The sequence below is a fragment of the Abramis brama genome (assembly GCF_963993115.1).
Source record: "Abramis brama genome assembly, chromosome: 12".
Classification (NCBI taxonomy): Eukaryota; Metazoa; Chordata; class Actinopteri; order Cypriniformes; family Leuciscidae; genus Abramis; species Abramis brama.
The window spans coordinates 9,959,796-9,972,740 of record NC_139974.1 but is presented as its reverse complement, the minus strand read 5'-3'; positions in this window follow the sequence as shown (position 1 = coordinate 9,972,740).

The following is a 12,945-nucleotide window of genomic DNA, read 5'->3' as shown; positions in this document are numbered from 1 at the left end:
TCATTTCCAGCGTTGGCAGACTGTTTATTTTGTGATATGAAATGTTTTAAATAAATATATTCTTTTTAATTTGTAATCATTTTGTCTAATTGATTTGTATGTCAGTAGTACTTATGTAGGATACAAATAAAATTAATTCTATATCAAAATTATGAAACCTAATTTAAATTTAGTACAAATAAAAATAATTACAGTAGTGTAGTGATTAGCTTGTTTTTTACAGTAATGCAAAATTACAGTGTATTACACAATTACATTACCATATAGTTACTGTAAAACTGAAATACAGTAATGGTGCTGTAAATCTTAATTACACTGAATAACACTGTTGCCAGCAAGTTACTGTAAAAACCCCTTAAAATGTCTAACAATGGACATTCTTTCAAAAATGTTTGTACAAATCCACCAACTTGTGAGCAATTTACACAAGGTACACAGACTTCACCACTGGAAAATGATAGGCTACATTGGAAAATTATCTGCAAATGTATATGATGAATATAGCTACTACAAGAGACAATAAGAAATGGTATTTCCCTGTGTCCTGAACTGCACTCTGTTCCGAGAAACCACGTGATATGATGGCAAAACCCTATATGATGTCTATGGCAAAACCCCCCAGCTTTTTATCCACGCGAGTTTGAAATGCTATTGTTGGCTTAGGACGCCACCTAGTGGATACTAGTAGCTACTAGAAATGCTAAAATTCACGTTTTAGAGAAATATGATTTTATACATTTATTTTTACTTTAAATAATGTGAGAGATCACAAAGTCTTTGATAGTTGGTGAGAGGATTGTATACTCTGATTCTGACATAGCCAGGTCAGATTTTCATAGGTTATTATGTACATAGGCTAATGTTTGATTTGTCAACAGCATGTGCTATATTAGACTGCAGTTATAGTAATCACAGCCTCGTTTCTTTCCAGAGCCTCCATCTCTCTCCATCTACCCTTCTCCTCTTCCTCTGCTGGTTCCTGGGCAGCTGCTGCTGATCCAGTGTGAAGCGTCTGGTTTTGCTCCTCACACTCTGGATCTGGGCTGGGAGTTCACCGGGGCTGATGGGAAGTCCCGCTCTCTGGGTCAGGGTGGTGTAACGGGTCACAGACAGGCGTCTGACGGCACCTTCAGTCAGAGCAGTCGTCTGGAGCTGGACTCGGGTAAGATGAGGCTGGGTCGTGGTGGTGACATCACTTGACAACACATCTTTTTCAGACAGTGTTTATGATCAATCATTAAACCTGAATAATTTCACGTCCACTTCAATTGTCTATATTTCAATTCAGTGATTCTTTCTGCAGGATACTCCAGTAGGCGGCGACAAGTGACAGCTGAGGGGTACATTGTAACATGGCCATATGACAGATTAAAATGCTATGATCTAAACACATATACAAGACAAACTAAAATATTTTCTCAATAAAATACAATTATTAACTTTTTCATATAAAATAATGGCATTTTTTAATAATTAAAAATAAACTAATTTTTGAGTTTAACAACAGGAAAACACAGCTATACAACATAGTTCAAAACATTAATAATCAGTAATTTCTGAACATTGACTCTCAGTCTTTATTCACCCTTTTCTCATGTTTTCTCAATAGAATTCATAAAAGTATAGTATAGAATAGCATATTTCTAATAGGGGCACATTGTAACGCAGTGTGACAACTTGCCCCACCCGCACAAATGATTTAAACCCGGCTAGTGTCTTCTGCTAGTTAGCGAAGCATTAAAGAACCCTCTCAACTGTTAAATAACATATTGGAGATTTAAATAATATCAGATTTGTCTAATTTTAAATGAACACAAAAAATAGAGATGAAAAATGTACTTAAGAAATTTACTTTTGCTATGGTTTAATAAATGTCTATTGATATCTTCCCAAAAAAAATTACATTTTGGGCAATTTTTTCTCTATATAGTGTTGATATATGGCAACTAGTAAATACACTAAGTTTCGTCATGGTAGCGTGTGTGAAAGTATTTAAAACAAGCGTGTTACAACTAGACCCGCGTTACGTTGTGTCCCGCTCTCCCCTACATTCATTTTCATGAGTTGATTTGTGTTAGGCCTATCTGTAAGATTTCACAGCAGATTTGATTTTGTTGTTATCAAATTGTTGTGTGTTATGTCACATATACAGATGCAGAAAAGAGCCTAGATATTAAAAGTGTGTTATGTCATCACTGCTCATTATCGCACAATACAAGCAGTACAGATTACGGCGACTTTTACCTTCCGTAAAAAGGTCCAGAAAAATGTGTGAATAGACCCGCTGTAAATAATATTCCGTAATTTCCTGCATGTTTAAAAGTATTTTTTCTATAAATTACAGACATGGCATCTGAAGACTAGTGTTAATTCTCATTTTTCTCAGTTATTTTGCTTTATGTCCAGATTCAATCACAGGCTTGTTCTTACTATAGCATGTTAGGACATGCGAACTCTTCAAAAACTAGGCTTTTTTAAACTAAAAGTTGTAAATGACATTTGTATCTACAACCAGAATTCCAGAAAAGTTGGGAAATTTGAATAAAATGAACTAAAACTAAAAGACTTCACGAGCCACGAGCTAAAAATCACACAAGCCAGTATTTTATTCACAATAGAACATAGATAACATATGTTTAAACCATAGACTGTAAAAAATAGGTTTAAACTGAGAAATTTCACAATTTTATGCTCAAAATGAGCTCATTTCAAATTTGATGCCTAATACAGGTCTCAAAAAAGTTGGGACGGGGGCATGTTTACCATTGTGTAGCATCTCCTCTTCTTTTCAAAACAGTTTGAAGACGTCTGGGCATCGAGGTTATGAGTGACTGGAGTTTTGGTGTTGGAATTTGGTCCCATTTTTACCTTATATGTTTCCAGCTTCTGAAGAGTTTGTGGTCGTCTTTGACATATTTTTCGTTTAATGATGAGCCAAATGTTCTCTAGGAGAAAGATCAGGCCAATTCAGCAACAGGACTCTTCTATAAAGCCATGCTGTTGTAATAGCTGCAGTGTGTGGTTTTGCATTGTCCTGCTGAAATACACAAGGCCTTCCCTGAAATAAATGTCATCTGGAGGGGAGCATGTGTTGCTCTAAAACCTTTATACACCTTTCAGCGTTCATAATGCCTTCCAAAACATGCAAGTTGCCCATACCGTATGCACTTATTCACCCCCATACCATCAGAGATGCTGGCTTTTGAACTGAACGCTGATAACACGCTGGAAGGTTTCCCTCCTCTTTTGCCCGGAGGACATGGCGTCCGTGATTTCCAACAGTAATGTCAAATTTGGACTCGTCTGACCATAGAACACTTTTACAATTTGAAATAGTCCATTTTAAATGAGCCTTGGCCCACAGGACACAACGGTGCTTCTGGACCATGTTCACATACAGTATGGCTTCCTTTTTGCATGATAGAGCTTTAGATCTGCGCATCTGCAGATGACACGGCAGATTGTGTTTACCGACACTGGTTTCTGGAAGTATTCTTGGGCCCCACCGCTCTACAGTAATTTGAAAGTGATTGCAGTACCAGTTTTGGCCACAATCTTACATACGGCTCCTTTAATTAGCTGCTAGATGTTCTCCCAGATGAATCTTTTAAAAATGTCTTGCTTTTTCAGCCATTTGTTGCCCCCGTCCCAACTTTTTTGAGACCTGTAACAGACATCAAATTTGAAATGAGCTCATTTTGTGCATAAAGTTGTACAATTTTTCAGTTTAAACATTTGTTATGTTATCGATGTTCTGTTATGAATAAAATATTGGCTCATGTGATTTGAAAGTCTTTTTGTTTTCATTTTATTAAAATAAAAAAAATCCCAATTTTTCCTTGTAATTTTTACTTACAGAATTGTGAGATGCAGGAGGAGGAGGAGGAGTCAGAAGAAGAGTGAGGGTGAGAGGAGGAGTACACAGAGGAAGATAAGGAGGCAGAGGAAGAGGAAGACCTGAAGCAGGAGGAGAACGTGCACAAAGAAGAAAAGGACCAAACTTATCAAATGACATTCGTGCAACAGTGGACCATGTTGTGAACCACGGATTGACACTGAGGGAGGCTGGACTGGGAGTTCAGCCAAATCTTAGCAGATATACAGTGGCATCTGTCATAAGGACTTTTCGACAGGAAAACAGGTAAAAGAAGATCTGTCTACAGTTACAGTAATCAGCCGCTTATTGTATGCACCATATCAGCACTTGTGATACCCCTTCCTGTGACATTGTACAGTAAGTTACATGTATTATTCTCTACATAGGATTGAGGGTGAGGAACAACAAGGAGGAAGGGGGCCCAAATTCACGCAAGAACAAGAGAGAGAGATAATAAACATGGTTTTGGCCAATAATGCTATCAGGCTCAGAGAACTACAAGCAAACATTATCGGTGTCCATCAGGTCTCTCAGGCCCCGTCCACACTACTGCGTTTTCGTTTAAAAACGGAGACTTTTTGCTACGTTTGCACCTCCCGTCCACACTAAAACGGCAAAAACGGAGACCCAAAACGGAGAAGTTTAGAAACGCTGCCGACCTGTTTTTCGTTTTGAATCTCCGGAGGGCGTTTTAGTGTGGACGGGTCAAAACGGAGGACTTTAGAAACGATGACGCAGAGGCTCAAGCTCGGCTCTATGATTGGGTGTCATCAGTCATGGAGTACATGGGTAATATTCAGTAAACTTCACCCGCTGGAAGAGTTTCTTACAGTAATAAACTGCCGCGTCTCAGGCGCGGCTCGCGCAGTAAACGCGTGCATGCTAGAAATAGAACCTACGCCTATTTTTCATGCGACACGTGCTGGAAGCGTTTCCAGGCAAAATAGAATAGGAAAATATGTTTATATGTAATTTTGACACAAATAGATATTAATAAATGACATTTTGATGTTTGAAAGCATTTTTTTACAGTCTATGTCTGAAAGTCTCTAGGTTTACACCGGCACGCGCATGTCCAGTGTTGGTGAATAGTCACGTGATCCGCGTTTTCAGTCGTTTTAATGTGGACGGAGATCAATTCTAATACGCAGCTAAAACGCTGGTGTGGACGGAGATCGTTTTCGTTTTAATTCTCCGTTTCTAAACTAAAACGCAGTAGTGTGGACGGGGCCTCAGTCAACACTGGCACGCATCCTGAAAAGACATCAGGTTCAAATGAAACAACTTTATCGAGTGCCTTTTGAGCAGAATTCAGAGAGGGTCAAACGGCTGCGGCAGAGTATGTGGAGGTTTGTGTTGTTCACTTTAGCACTGTGATGTTGCATGCATACTGCACACATGACTTTTTTACATTGACTGTATACTAGACCTATCCTGAACTACACAATCTTGTCTTTCACTGTATTTCAGAGAGTTTTGCAGATGGATGCTGAGGAAATTCGGCATTAATTCATATATATTGATGAGGCAGGGTTCAACCTCACAAAAGCAAGATGGAGAGGCAGAAATATCATTGGCCACAGGGCTATAATCAATGTCCCAGGGCAACGTGGGGGTAACATCACCCTTTGCACTGCCATTTCACAGCATGGGGTTCTCCTCCGTCATGCCAAAATGGGCCCTTACAACACACCTCACATTCTCGCATTTTTGGACCGGTTGCACCACATGGTCACAGCAGGTAATGAAATGCACCAGATGCAATACACTGTCATCTGGGACAATGTGTCATTCCACCGCTCTGCTTTGGTCCAGAACTGGTTTCAACACCATCCACAGTTGACAGTACTATACCTTCCACCATACTCTCCGTTTCTAAACCCTATCGAAGAGTTTTTCTCTGCATGGCGGTGAAAGGTTTACGATCTCCAGCCCTAGGCTCAGTTACTCCTCATTCAGGCCATGGAGGACTCCTGTGACCAAGTCGACGCTGCAGCTGTGCAAGGATGGATTCGACATTCAAGACGGTTCTTCCCGCGTTGTCTTGCTAATGAGGATATTGCTTGTGTTGTTGATAATGCTCTGGCCAGATCCAGCTAGGCGAAGAGATAATGTATAGTATGTTTACTGTAGTATTTTCTGTACAATATTGTCAGTTTTTTTTCAGATTATTTTTTATGGTTATTTACTGTAATTGTAACCTGTGCTGGATACGGTGTTTTACATTTGTCTGTTTGCTGAGCTAACAGTGTTATGCACACTACTGTAGTAGCATGAAAACTGGGACATGTTTTGTTGTGATTCTCCATGTTGACTGATTTGGGTATATGGAGAGAAATAAATGATATTTTCCTCAGTCTGCAGTATTGGTCTTGTGTAGTGTTTGGTGAACTATTGTATAGTTGCACTTTGTCTGTGTACTTCATTTACTACTCTAATCACTGAGAATTAGAAATGCTAAAAGTGTTTTAGCAACAGCAGTGTGTAACTGGTTCAAAAAGATTGAAGTCATATGAAATGTGTGTTTCGTATGGTAACAAAATATTGTTTTTATGAAGTCGTGTATAATTTTGACAAAAGTGTTCCATTTTGCAAATTATCTGAAGTGTTGTGCTACTTTGGTGTAGGGTTGAGCTAATTGTGTGTAGTGTTTTGACAAACCGGGCCCTGTTTTCAAAATTGTGCTTAAACAATTGAAAAAACTACAATATGCAAGTCAGGTCAGAAATTCAAATTTGTCTAAAGTGCTTTGTGTGTGTGTATATAATATATACATACACATATAGGCCTAAATAATTCAATTATAAGATAAGATTAAGAATTTTCCATGTTAAAGCTACACTGTGTGATTTTTTTTTTCCTCCCATCGAGCGGTGAAATTGTATATGACTACCCAGTGAATATTAGTTTCTGTTCCTTTCAATTCCGAGGGCGTTTTAACTCCTACGGTGGCCGTATTATTCCAAGCTTAACATGGCTTCCAGTTATCGACTTCGTCCATGTGAATAATAAACAATAATACGTCAAAAATGAATAAAATTACAGGACAGATGGAGGTAAACGTCACCCTTGGAATCAGCTATCCCAGCATAATCAGATTAGGCTAACTTTACAATGTGTACAAAGTAAAAGCAATTAAAAATAACTAAAATTTACAGTGTCCTTTTTTTATATAGCTTAAAAAATTGCGCCTTTAAAACTATTCATCACCTGTGCAGCACAGATTTATGTTACAAGGTAAACAATACTTTTTCACCAATGACGTGAGGTTATATCGTTCTGGCGTTATGCACAACCATTCTATGGTTAGACAAGCAACTATAAAACTTTGAATTTACACAAATAGGCTGAATTACCTGTTGAGAAGAAAGCAGGCAACTTCGGCGTCCGTTTTAAAATCTTTGCTCCTCATGAGCTCTTTCCATCTGGGAAAAGTTACTCCAATATTGACTTTGGTCTTGCTGATTTGCCTGTCGCGTTGACGTTTTAATTCTCTCTTTCAAATGTGAGTGAACACACACACACACACACACGCACAACACTATCTTTCAAATCTGCCGGCAGTCGCGACTCGCGAGCTCGCGAGTAATCTCCCCCTCGCATTCGTCACGGTGTCACTGAGTGAAAAACGCAAAAGGCGAAGCTTGAATTTACAGGTAGGCTATGTCCCTCTTAATGTAGTTTCAAGATGGAGGGGCAACATGGCAACCAGCATTCTAACCATTCTAACCCCTCACCCGTGTACTTTCAATTGCAGATTATAAACTTACGAGAATACTTTATTACTTGAAAGAAGTAAATATACACTAATGAGCACATCTATTTTTGAAAGAACTAAGTGTTTTTTGCTAAGAATCAACTAAAAAAATTACACAGTGTAGCTTTAAGCAGTAATGATACATTGTCACTGTTAAATGGTTATTTAACAATTAGCCTAGTCCTGCATTATTAATTCAGTTTGTTTGCGCCCCCAAATTTTTTTTTTTAGCACCAGCTGCAACTGCTTTTGTTAATAAAATGTATTACATTTGTCGATTTGTGTCTTAGTGATGATAATATAGTAAGAGGCTCTACATGTTCTCACAAATCCTTCAGAATGGTCATCTGACAAACTTCCACTAATTTACATAATTTTGTTGATTGAACAAACTTGTTTGATTTTCCTTACAGTTTAGGTATATCTGTGACCAAAACTAAGCACATTGTGTGAAGATCACTATAGTTTCATCAGTTTTTCTAGATTTATTTTTACTCCAGGTCAAACCACAAACATTAAGATTTTAAGACTTTAAAAGGATAGTTCACCCAAAAATTTAAATTCTGTCATAATTTACTCATCCTCATGTTTTTCCAAACCTGTACGACTTTCATTCATCTAAGGAGCATAAATGAAGATCTTTTTGATGAAATCTGAGAGCTATATATCCCTCCACAGCTACACAACTACCACTTTAATGCTTAAAAAAAGTTCATAAAGAGATCGTAAACTAATATGAATTGAGCTGGACACGATCACTTTATATGATGAACATCCGTTTACCATAAGTGATGTGTGAGTTGATCAATGTTTAAATATGAATAAAAGACTAAATTAAATCTGTTCATCATGTAAAGCTATCAAGTCTCTTCAGATATTTTGGACTAAACCGATTAATTCATATGGATTAGTTTTACAATCTCTATGAACTTTTTGAAGCTTCAAAGTGGTAGTTGCGTAGCTGTCAATGGAGGGACAGAAATCTCTCAGATTTCATTTAAAATATCTTCATTCGTGTTCCGAAGATGAACGAAAGTCTTATGGGTTTGGAATAACATGAGGAGGACTAAATGATGACAATTAAAAATTTTGGGTGAACTATCCCTTTAAGGTGAGTTTACCTCGAAGAGATACAGGCTGAAACTTGTGACTTGCAAAAGAAAATGGTCTGCAACCTTCTAACATTGTGTCTACACTAGGGCGTCCTTGGACACACCAAAGTGTACATTCCAAATTTATTTTTGAGTGCGTCAGAAATAGAACATCCTCCATTAGGGTGTCTTTCCGTTAGGGTGTCTATCCGTCTTTTTCCCGGACATGTCCTCTTTTTGGACCTTAAAAAATGTGTCCGGCCGGTGTGGATTCCTAGATTGCCCAAAATTTCCGGGATTCGGCTTTTGCTTTCTACAGTTGCCATTCATTACGTCGAAGATGAATCAGAAAAGAAGAATAAATAATTCTTGCTTATGTTTTATCATTTGCTTATGTTTTATCATTTAATCAAATGTCATCATCATATTTTAAGAAATCATTATTATCATTTTGATGTGTTTATCATTGCTATCATTTTTATGTGTTTTCCATTATTATCATTTTAAATGTAGGCAACTGAGGCGAGGGCTCAGAGATCGAGGCGTCCTTCAGTATCGAGCCCCTCCAAAAAAAGAAAGTGAAGTTTTTTCACCATTTATCAAAACTGGTAAACTCGTAAAATACGTTTCTAATCTTTGAGCTGCTAATTTAAATAAGTTTGCTTCTAATCATACGCTCAGAACAAAGGTAACCGTTACTCTGTTCATATTAGGCTTTGCTGCTATTAAAGTGTAGGCTACATATTGGTACCTTTTAGCTTTTGTACCTTTGGGTACTGCTCCAGTGACAGCTTTGTACCTTTTTTTTTCTGAGAGTGTACAGTTTTTATAGTGTATTTTTCTAAATTAAAGTAGTATTTTATACTGATGAACTTCCATTGAAAGTTTAAAAATTATTTCTAAAAAGACATTGATTTTATTGTTGCTGTTGAAACCTCAAGCTCACATCGATCATTCTTTCTTTTTCTTTTTTTCAGAAAATGAGTTGGACGGGGAAACAATAGATTGTGGCCTCACAGAGAACATTATCTCATATTTATTTCAAAGCTCCTTTAAAAAACAGTACAAGTTCAGCAAATTTGCACATGAGATGGAGGTGATAACACTAACACTAGAGCCAGTGCCAGCAGAATCCCACCAAAAGACTTCGACTACAGAAATGCAAGTATAACATTGATTATTTTGTATTATATTTGTCCTATGTTTTGTGGTCTCAGGTGAAAATGGTCATTTTGACCCTCCTCTACAAAATAGTGGATTACTCAGTCAATATTCATTACATTTAATATTTTGGTTTTCATCAATATTTAAGTTTGTCTTATTTTATTTTTCTTTTATTTTTTTATATTAACAAAATCACAAATTTGAGCCTGGGAAGTTTCTGAAATGTGGTCAATTTGACATTGATTGACTCATTTGCATAATACTTTTTTTAAGGAACTCATTGTGCACAATGTTGCAGTTTTAAATTTAATATCTCTCTTTGTGATCATAAAAATGTAAGGTAAGGAAATGGTGAATGACATGTGGTTTTGAAGTTTAACTTTTATTATTATTATTATTTTAATTATTATTGTTCGGTACTTTTAAATTTGATCTAACAGGAGATTGCTGTCATTGGTGAGAAACTTGGTGAGAATGAGGGTCATGTGAATGTCCTGCATATCCAGTACAGCAAGATGCGACTAGACACCTTGGTGGTCAAAGACCGAACGCAGCGAACTTTTGCATGGTGAAGGAGGGAGATAAGAGATGGGATGACTGGAGGATATACTTAAGAAATACCCTTTCTTAAAAACACCCTCAGGGGTCAGTGATATCACCAATTTTAAATCAGTTCTCAGCTTAAAATAAATGTTGAATGTTGATGTAAGCTAAAAGTATACTAAAATTTACAGTTATAACTCTTTTGTAAAAACATTTAATTTTCTAAACCCTCAGGTGAACAAATATATGTGCATTCAAGCTTAGAAATATTTGTACAATTATATTACTAAAGGGAAATGGCAATGAAAGAGGCCACATAGAATATTAAAATATATTTAAAAAAAAATGTGTTCATGTGAATGATTAACTTTCTCTTTCTGTTTATTTTCAGTTGTGTGATGAAGTTGACCGAATGCATTCATCAACTGTCAGCTTAAGCCAGCGCTTCAAAGACGGCTTGACCAGTATTGTGCCAAAGGTGCTTGAGCTTGTTCAAAGAAATGCTCATTGGCCAAAATCTACAAAGAAACAAGAGAAAAGATGCTTGCAGAAGATCTACCAGGTACTGACATAAAACATAGCGATAAAATAAACTTTAAGGACTGATAGTTTTGTTAATTAAAAGTATAGGTGCTCCACAAATACATTTGTTGAAAATGTGTGCTTAGTTTACATACCTTATGTCCTTGAGAAACTGTGATCTAACACTGGGCGATGACCAAAATCATTAGTAAAACATGTATTTTATGCAACATTTGTTGATATTTCCAGTTGCTTTGTTTTTAGCAAATTGCAGAAATATGACAAACAATGAGTAAAGGAAATTACTTTTGAAAGGATATAAATGAATATGAAAACAGGCCATTTATAATATTAAATTACTGAAGAGTCATTTATTTATTCATTTTTTACAATAGATTATGACTTTTTGTGCAGCGCTGATTCTGCTGCCCCACATCTTTAAAGAGAAAGTTGAGAGCTTCATCACATTGGGAGAGGTATGGAACTATTTGTTAAACTGTCTGATACAGGTCCGGTTATTCAGTTCTGATAGATGTTGCATTGTTTTACTGATAGATGTTTAACATTTTCTTTTCTTCTCACAGTTTGATGCTGATACTCCATACCCAACCATACAATTGGTAGAAACTGACTGAAAAATGGCTTTCTCCAAGAAGCATTCAGCATTCAGTGCTTACTGTTTTCAACTTGGCTTATCCGTTGACCTTCCTGCAGCATGCCATAGCAAAGATTACTGAGGTGGGTGGCAAGCCCCTTTCAATAACTGTCACCCGAATAATTAATATCCTGTGCTGAAAATGCCACAACCATATCAATGCACAAGGTGTAGAAGAAAACCTTTCTGTGTGGCAAGTTTTTAATACCAGTGTCGTATGATTCACACTTCCATGCATATACAAAGTTGACTTTGAATGCAGTATTATGAAACCAGGGCAAGAGATGAACTTTCAGGCCCTTGACAGATACTCTGCTGATAATAAATTGTTTGTGATCCTCAAGAATGTTTAAAAAGTTCAAATTAAATGTGTAGTACTGTGTTTGGTGAAATGTGCGTTTGTGATCTGTGGTGAGATCTGGTATTTATCTCATCCCCCTGAAGAACTTCTAGTATTGAAGTAGCTAGGTAGTCTTTTGCTGTCAGTTCAGAATAGCAATAGCTTGTTTAATTTATACCAGTAAATCTAGGTATGTCCCTACACTCTCGTAAACAATAATCATTTACAACTAGGCATATGGATCAAATTCATGCGTATACCCTCCAGCAGAATCGTTCCTGGATCCTTTGTTGTCTTTGGTCAGGCAAAGTATAATATAATGCTCTGTATATTACTTATAGAACTGTCTTTGTAAGCTGAAGTAAGACTTAACAGTGTTTGGGCCCTATCTTGCACCCAGCGCAATTGACTTTGTACACTGACGCATGTATCATTCCTATTTTGCACCCGCGCAAAGCGCGCTTTTCCCTCCACAGAAGCACGTCGCTAAACTAGGGAATGAACTTGCGCTCCCTGGGCGGTTCAGCGCAAAAAAGGAGGCGTGTTCCGGCGCAAACGTTCCTTCATGCTATTTTGCAGGTTTAGAAAACAATTGCGCCACTAACCAGGAAAAAATAGTTTAAAGTCAGTGGCGCGTTGCGCATGTTATTCATATGCTATTTTAAGGGCGCATGCTTGGCCATAATCAATGTAGCGTGTGCACAACGCGCATACACTTTGATTCTCTCATCTACACAGAAGCAGCAGTTTTCATTTTTGCAAATCATACATTATTATGATAGATAGATAGATAGATAGATAGATAGATAGATAGATAGATAGATAGATAGATAGATAGATAGATAGATAGAAAGATAGATAGACAATTTATTATAAAAGCATACATCTAGCTTACACATTTACCCAAATTATCATACTCCTTTTTAACCGAAGTTAATTTGGGTGGGTTTCTCCATCCCCAACGTCCCTGACGAGAGCGTCCCTCTCCTTGGCTGT